The sequence below is a fragment of the Cyprinus carpio genome, unplaced genomic scaffold (assembly GCF_018340385.1).
Source record: "Cyprinus carpio isolate SPL01 unplaced genomic scaffold, ASM1834038v1 S000006538, whole genome shotgun sequence".
NCBI classification, from domain to species: Eukaryota; Metazoa; Chordata; class Actinopteri; order Cypriniformes; family Cyprinidae; genus Cyprinus; species Cyprinus carpio.
The window spans coordinates 51494-59601 of NW_024879203.1; the positions used below are offsets into that span (position 1 = coordinate 51494).

The 8108-nt window shown below is 34.7% G+C and overlaps 1 long non-coding RNA gene across 1 annotated transcript; it reads left to right on the plus strand.

The window, feature by feature from the left end:
- The first annotated feature begins 3813 nt into the window (after nt 1-3813).
- Nucleotides 3814-7343, plus strand: LOC122143944. Its single transcript, XR_006159447.1, has 5 exons — nt 3814-4089; nt 4835-4903; nt 5025-5056; nt 5218-5312; nt 6399-7343. It is a non-coding gene; the product is annotated as an uncharacterized LOC122143944 (long non-coding RNA).
- Nucleotides 7344-8108: the final 765 nt, after the last annotated feature.

The following is an 8108-nucleotide window of genomic DNA, read 5'->3' on the forward strand; positions in this document are numbered from 1 at the left end:
TCAAAAAAAGGCACTTTTAAGAGCCACATTTGTTTTTTTTTATTGTCTTATTTGTATTGTTTATTGTCTTGTTATCTCTCTCTCTCTCACACACACTCTCTCTCCATTTGTTTTTTTTTATTGTCCTCTCTCTCCTCTCTCAAACCTACAATCTCTCTCTCTCTCTCTCTCTCTCTCTGAGTCTGAGAGGGTTGGGTGTCCGAGGGTTGCCACGTGGAGAGGGCGACTTTTTGGTTTTTTCTATTACTTTTCTTTCGTTTTTCTACTAGAACTAAAATATTATTTTGTAAAGGAGATTATAGTTTATTTTTGAGTGTATTTGTGTTTTGTTTTGGGATCGGGATGGCGTCCCTCTCCATGAGGGTGACGCCACCTGTTTTCCCTCCGTCATGGCGTCAGGTGTGTTCCTGCGTCAGGTGTGGCGGTGGAGGATGTGTTGGTGGCGGTAGGAGAGGAGATCGGATACGAGGAATATTACATCTGCGTCTCGTATGAATAAAGCGGTGGTGGGTGTTTGTGAAGGAGGAGGTGCACGTAGGCCGGTTGATTACAAACGGGGATTGTGGTAAGTGGAGAATTTATTATTGTTTCACCGCTTGTTGCTCCAACCACAAAAGTAACCGTGTCAAACGTGCCTCCATTCATTCCCAACGAGGAGATTGAGCGTGGACTTTCGCGGTACGGGAAATTCGCTAGTGCAATGAAAGCGCTTCCACTCGGCTGTAAGAATGAGTCGTTAAAACATGTAATGTCTTTCAGAAGACAAGTGTTCATGTTCCTGAACGAGCCGAGTATTGACGTGTCGTTTAGGGTGATGCATGAGGGGAAGGCTTACATGATTTATATGGGGTGTGATTTGTGCACTTTTTGCTACTCACTAAGCAGACTGAGAGGAGAACTGACGTGTATACGCTCGCCAGCCGTCTGGCCAAAATCCCATAGTATTCAGGCGTCAGACGTAAGATATAAGACGTTAGACGTCACGGTCACGTGTTGGAGCTGTGCTCAAACTGCTCGGCGGCGTGGCGGCGACGTAGCAAAGAAAGGATTTTTTTTTACTTTGCGTCTGGATAACGTACGTGTGGATAAGCGTCTGGATAACGTACGTGTGGATAAGCGTCTGGATAACGTACGTGTGGATAAACGTCTGGATAACGTACGCGTGGATAAACGTCTGGATAACGTACGCGTGAATAAATACATTGATAATCATTTGGCTTTGTCTTATTTTGCCCCAAGGAAGGCTTTAAGGTGGTGTTTGATCATGATAACAGTACCTAAAGTAATAGTAGTCTGGGTGTGTTTTAATATGAGAATTCTTGGCCCGAGTCGGACTGGATACCGTGACTTTTTTCTCTCTCTCTTCCCTATTATACAGTTATTAAAATAGTTCAGTTTTGTTTTTTAATAGAAAAGTTGTCATATTTCTTTTTGTTTCTTTATTAAGTTAATTTAGAAATATGTTTGGAACATTTTGTGTTTGGTAAATTCGAGTTTTTGTTTTTTAAAGGAACGAGCAGGCTGCAGCGGCGGATAGTGAGTTGAGTATTATGTTTGATCGATTTAGCCTTCTCAAACCAACGCGACTTGCCTAAAATAAACAGACATAATACACTTCATGCATTCCACAGCATTAATTTAAAACGTTTTAACCTAGATAAATGAGCGCTGTTAGGCGCATATATCCAATCTTTGTGCGGAGAGCGAGCGCTTTGCAGGACATGGCGTCGTTTTTTTTTTTTTTTTTTTTTTTTTTAATGACAGTAAAAACTTAAAAATACGCCGTCATTTTTGCTCATTAAGGTAAGAGTGTGCTTCATTCGGAACTGCAAAGGGTCTGCTTGTATTTGTGTGCACTCACAATATCAACAAAACCTTATGCTTTTGTAAAATAAGGAAAACAAACAGGGTGCGCTTAGCTTGTCCTATTGGTCTTGAGCAGGAGCGCTTCACCGACATGATAAATATATCTATAGAATGCTTTTCTATAGAATATCTATAGAATGCTTTTTGCGTTTTAGATTACTATTTTAAAACGAAATAATTCAAATCGAAAACAAAAACTCTTTCATTATGTAATCTAAAGATGCATTTTTCTCTCAGGGCACGTCCAATGAGGAGATGGCTAGTCAGTTCGTCAAATTAATTTTTGCAACAACATTGACTCAGAAGACATTAGTTTATTAAGACATAATTCAAATATCTCGTCACTATTTTCACTTTTTTTGTTTGTTTGTTTTTTATTTATTTATTTTTTGTTTCTTTGTTTTTGGGCCGCTGTTCAAAAATTGTGTTTGCATTCAGTAGCCTATAAGGCAGCATTTTGTGCCACGTTGAAAAATAACTGAATAAATAAGATTAACGTCATAATATTTTAAGAATAAAATGTAAAAATTACGATAATAAAATTGTTATATTGTGAAGTGAAAAAAAGTCTGTGGCATCGATAATTTTTTTTTACTTTTTTTAACTAACTCTGATTGATCGATTCATGAGACATTCGTTTGTATTAAATTGTTCTGATTTTTTTTTCAATATGCATTCATATATTCATGTTTATTTCGTGTTGCAAATATTAGAGAGGAAAATATCATTGATTCATATGCAGCTACTGAACGAATTATCTAATTATCTAACGAATTAACTAAGAATTAACTAAGTTTTTTGCACATGTGCCTGGAGCTGACTCGCTACGCCACAGTCTCCCTACGACTGTAATCATAAGGCTTCAGTAGATATCAAACACATGAAAAGTAGGCTACTATATAGACATAACACTTTGAAAATGAAAATGTTTCAAACTGGGTACCAGTTTAAAAACATTTTCAAATAGGCGTATGTATAAACGTATTAATTATTTATCAATATATAGCCTCTTAATTTGAACATGTAGAGTAGCCTACAAGAAACTGCTCTGGTAATAAGCAGCTGTATGGCATGAAAAAAAAAAAAAACTGAACTCTGAAATAATAGACATCTGCTGATCATACAGTTATCTAGTTTTCAGAAATGAGGTCTACTGTATAGTGATTTTTTTTTTTCTTTAGAGACGTGTTGTATTAACTATTACCAGTAAATTCATATGTGCTCAGATTAAAATTAGGCCTATATTATTATTGTATTATTTCATTTAAGCTGTAACTGTGAATGTATTTGGACACTCCATGGTAGTCACTGAATAGACTTGCATGATTTTCAATTGATTTTTAGGTGATATTGTTTGGAAAGTGATTTATAATGAGTGCTCAAAAAAATAAAAATCAATTATTTATGCAGTTTACTTTATTATCAAAGCCTAGACCCTATGTGATAACATAATCCAAAGCTGTTAAAAGCTGTGATATTAATGCTGTCCACTAGAGAGAGCCACATTATAAGGGATAGGCCTATTTAAAGCTTATTTTTAAAAATCAATTTCCACACTTTTGAAAAGAAAACGAATACATATAACAATTTAATTTAACTATGATGTACTGACAGTATAGTTTGATATAATCCGTGTGCATTGCTTATCCCAAAGATATCCCAATTGTTTCAATTTTACTAAATGCTGTCTTAGTTTTTCTCGATTCCTAACACACAGTTCATGAAACAATTTACCCGTTTCTCACAACTATAAACACATTCTCGTAACAAACAAACTTGTGCAACTTCCATGTAAAAATCTAATTCCTCCAGTCAAAAACCATTACATCTATCAATATCAAACTTTGGACACAGATGACAAAACCTACAGTACAAATACACACACTATAAAATCCAATAGTTTACCTTACTTAAATATAATAAGTTATCTTTACTAAGTTAGCTAATTTTAAGGCGAATAAAACAGTAATTCTTACTTGAAATATTCAAGTAGCTACAACAAAACCGATGACATTACTTCACCAGTGAGAGGCAGCAGTGCGGTAATGTGTTGCTAATGCGCAACAAAACAACAGAAGAAGAAATAAGGACGGTTAGAGAGCATGCGCAGCAAGCGATGTTTTGAATTTCTGCTCGAATTTGCTTAAACTAGGAAGAAGTAGAGAGACTGCTTGCATTTTACCTCTGGACAAAGACTGAATACTTCTGCAGAATAATAATAAGGTAAGTTTAAAAATAATAATTGTGTGTGGATGTATGTTTCTGTGTGCTGCTAATTTGAACTGACTAACATTAACTCCTTGTCAGCACCATTGTTAGCTAACAGACAGAAAAGATCTTTGCTATTCTGCTATTAGAACAAAAACTATAGATATACAGAACTTGTGGCACATTTTGGTGAATTTGAAACTTTAAAACTTTTTTTTTTTTTTTTCTCAAATTGAAAAAATGTGTTGCTAGTTAAAAATGAAAGCATGAAAATTCGAGGTACAATTCAAGAGAACATGCAAAAGTCTCCAAGATGAGCTCACAGTAGTTTTTTAAGTTAATCTTTATGTGCCACTGATAGTATTAATTGTTAACCGTAATCTTTTGCAAAATTCCCTCTATAATTTTATAACACTGTGAGGATTTTGGCAATTATGAGCTCACAGAACATTTTTTCAGTTTACAATTTTATTGTCAACATTTTAATACAATCATAATCATTACGCGATCACACATTTAAGGTTTAAACTGAATGAGCTCGTTGTCTTGCAGTAATTATTTCTTTGCTGTGTTAGTACTGTATCAGAAGAAATATTGCTTTTGAATTGGTTTTACGACTGAGGCCTCAAGTAGATATGTATAGAAATTTTCTTTCTATTGTAAAACATGCAAATATCAAGAAACGAATGTGTCTTTGTTCTTCAGTTCACAACAGTAGTGGAACTCGCCTTTATCTGAAGAATCATTTTTCAATATTTAGGAAAAAAGCTTGTGGCAACTGTCTTCTCTGAACAGCGATCTTGTGAACATGGGCCTCAGTACAATAAAGGTAAGGTATTTCAGGTTTTTCACTCAATCATGTGCTACACTTTATTTGCAATTTCAAATTATTTCTTGCAGTTCCAGAATACCTGTAACCATATTTCTGTGTTTCTTTTCACAAATCTAAGAGGACACTTCACACCCTACAACCCGTAAAAATGTATGTTGCTACCTTAAATGTTTTCAGTATTTTTTATTATATTTAATAATAATATTTAAAATAAACAGCGTCAATGACTTCTTTATTGACACTTTGACAAACATGTTTCTACTGTAATTTTTGAATTTCTTAAACTTTGTTTTTCTTTTCTTTTCTTCTAGAACCCATGTTTGACAGAACTACACACCCATCTGAGGCCTACTGTACCTGTTTTACTTCATGATCACCCCAGATACTTCTACAGTTGACCCGCTTTGTAAGTTCTCATAGTTACACCTTAAAAGAACCCATCATTTTAGAAAAAATACCTGTGTATTTGCTGGTATATTACTGAGATACCTTTATAAAGATTATTGTTGATTACATACCTAGTTCAATTAAAAATGAAAAAATGTGCCATTTAATCTCCCTTCTGTTATTCTATTCCATAAAAAAGTCTGCATCTTCATGACACGAATGAAGATATATAACCCAAATCTCTGACACCCAAGAAACCATCAAATCAGTCTATATGAATTGAGCTGATTAATCTACATTTTGAGCCAAACTGTTCAGTGAGTTTGTAAGGAGCAGTTTTCTGTTATATTTCCACTTGAACTCTGTTAGGCACGGTCTGATGAACTGTTCTTGATCCAGAATTCTTAGCTGAATACACTGAACCGTGCTGTAGAATGCCTGGAGTGACGTCGCTGCTCAGGGTTGGTCGTTTTTCTTTTGCCTAGCCACCAGTTTCTCTGTAGCTGGCCAACATGCTATTTGAGTGAAGTAAACAAGTCAATAGTAAAATTAAAAAGTGATATTTAATCTTTCATAACATGGGTGCTATTTACATCAGGTACGATTTCTTAACTATTGCATTACTAAGACAAGGACTGACCACTGATCTATATATGACTATTCTATATTATAGATCAGTGGGACTGACACATTTATGTTGCATTCAAAAGAGCTCTGTTAACAGCCCAACAGTGAAAAATTAAACTATATCCGTATTGTCACAGCATGGAATGGTTAAGCATTGAGAATTAAGAATGGTTTGGCCTGACAGTGGAAAAGCGTCTCAAGTCTTCGAAAGAGACATGATTGCTATATGATCAACTGTCTAAAGTGTTGGGTAAAATAGACCTTCAGTTAAAGGACAGAAAATTTCTCAGATTTCACTGAAAATGTCTTTATTTGTGTTTCGAAAATAAACAAAAGTCATGGGTGAGTAAATGATGACATGAATTTCAAGTTTGGGTGAACTAACCCAATGGCATGGCAGTGTAGGCAGGACAGATAACACTGAAAACTGATCACCCTCATTTCCCTGCTAATACTGTTTTTATTTGGTGTTATACAGGTGTCTGATGTTGATGCAGTCTGGGCACTAGTATCTGCTGGCTTGCTGACTATCACTGAAGATGAAGTACTTCTCCAGATCTTCTCTGTCTTGACCCTGTGTCTTCTGCCATCATTGTTCAGTGTAGTACTGCAAAGAACAGTCTCCAGGGTCTACCTCCAACATTTGCTTCCGGACCGCCATGTGCTACGTTTGGATTACTGGTACATGTGGATTACCCTGATACTGTGAAGAACACTTACAATATGATGCTTGACTTGGGACAGAAAAAAAAAAAAAACATTGGCAACTTGTGTGGCCAACTCATTGCCATACTTAATCTCATCGTACTGCTACCTTTGCTGTTTAGCATAAACAAAAGCAGACTGTTTTTGCTTTGTTTCAAAATGTTTGTAATACAAGTTAAAACATATATTATCTTTAACTTTGAACTGTCACTACTTTTGATTTATGGGTAATTATGTGTGTGAAGAATAGAACATTGTTGTCATGAATTTGTAATGGATGTTTGAACCATTTAAGTTACTGGAGTAATGGTAACTTGTTTTTTTTTAAGGCAACTGGTTAAAACTAGATTGCTGTTCAAGTAAATACAACTTAGAAATTCCAAGTTGCAGGAAATGTTACTTGATTTAGCTAAACTTAAATGAGTTGTTTGAAATACGCACAGTATATTTTACTTAATCATTTAGTTGTTGAAAATAGTGATTCTTAGTTACAAGAACTTGCATGTAAGTTTACAACACTAAATAAACCTTTGTTAGTACAAATTACTATTCTTATTTCACTTTACTTGTTTTTTTCAAGGCAGTTGGTTTGCATGCTTTTTTTTAAGTAAGGTTTCCTAATTAGAATTTACAGTGCAGACAACTTCCCTGCCCAGTGAACACTAGTGAGATCAATTCAGAACACTGTAACTGTAATAAAGTGATGTTACTATAGTTACTTTACTGTACTAAACTGTGTGATTCTTTCCGCTCTCTCTCCAGTGCTAGGATGCATTTTTAAAGCAGTCACCTGTGCTCCTGCTTATACTATCCTGAAATTCTGACTGGTGTCATCAATTTTGTTACTGAATGTTAGCTTATGGATAATTGTGTGTTATTTGAGTTCACACTGTGACACTAGAGTTAATTATTTGATGTGTGAGTGTTTTATGAATGAGAACATAAAATATCTGTAAAATGAGGCCAACTTTGGAGAAATCATTTAAAATAATTGGAATGTGTATAGATGCATTCCAGTATAATATATAACCTAAAATATTGTATTTTCTAACATGACACTACTAAATGAATTATTAAAACATTACATGATTGAAGTTTTTACTCATGGGTCCATCGATAATTTAGAATTTGGCCTTTGGATTTAACTGTGTTAATGCATTAAGCCATTTTTTCGATTAACGGTTTTCTGGGGGACAAAAACACATAAACATAAAATGTTTGTCTTTCCATTTGGTTTATACTGACATTATCTTGTGCCATTAGTGATATATGGTGCTTACAAGAAAGCTGTGAATTGGTTGTTCCTGGTTGTTGTTTTACAAGTGCACTTCTAAATAACAATGTAAGTTCATTGATTAGCTATATTGCAGTGTAATTTTAGTTTTACTCGTCATATTTTCGTCAACGTTCTGAAGATTATGAAATATTCGGGGATTTGGAGGTGCTAAAATGTTATAACATGCAGGTTTTTTCTTTCTTTTTG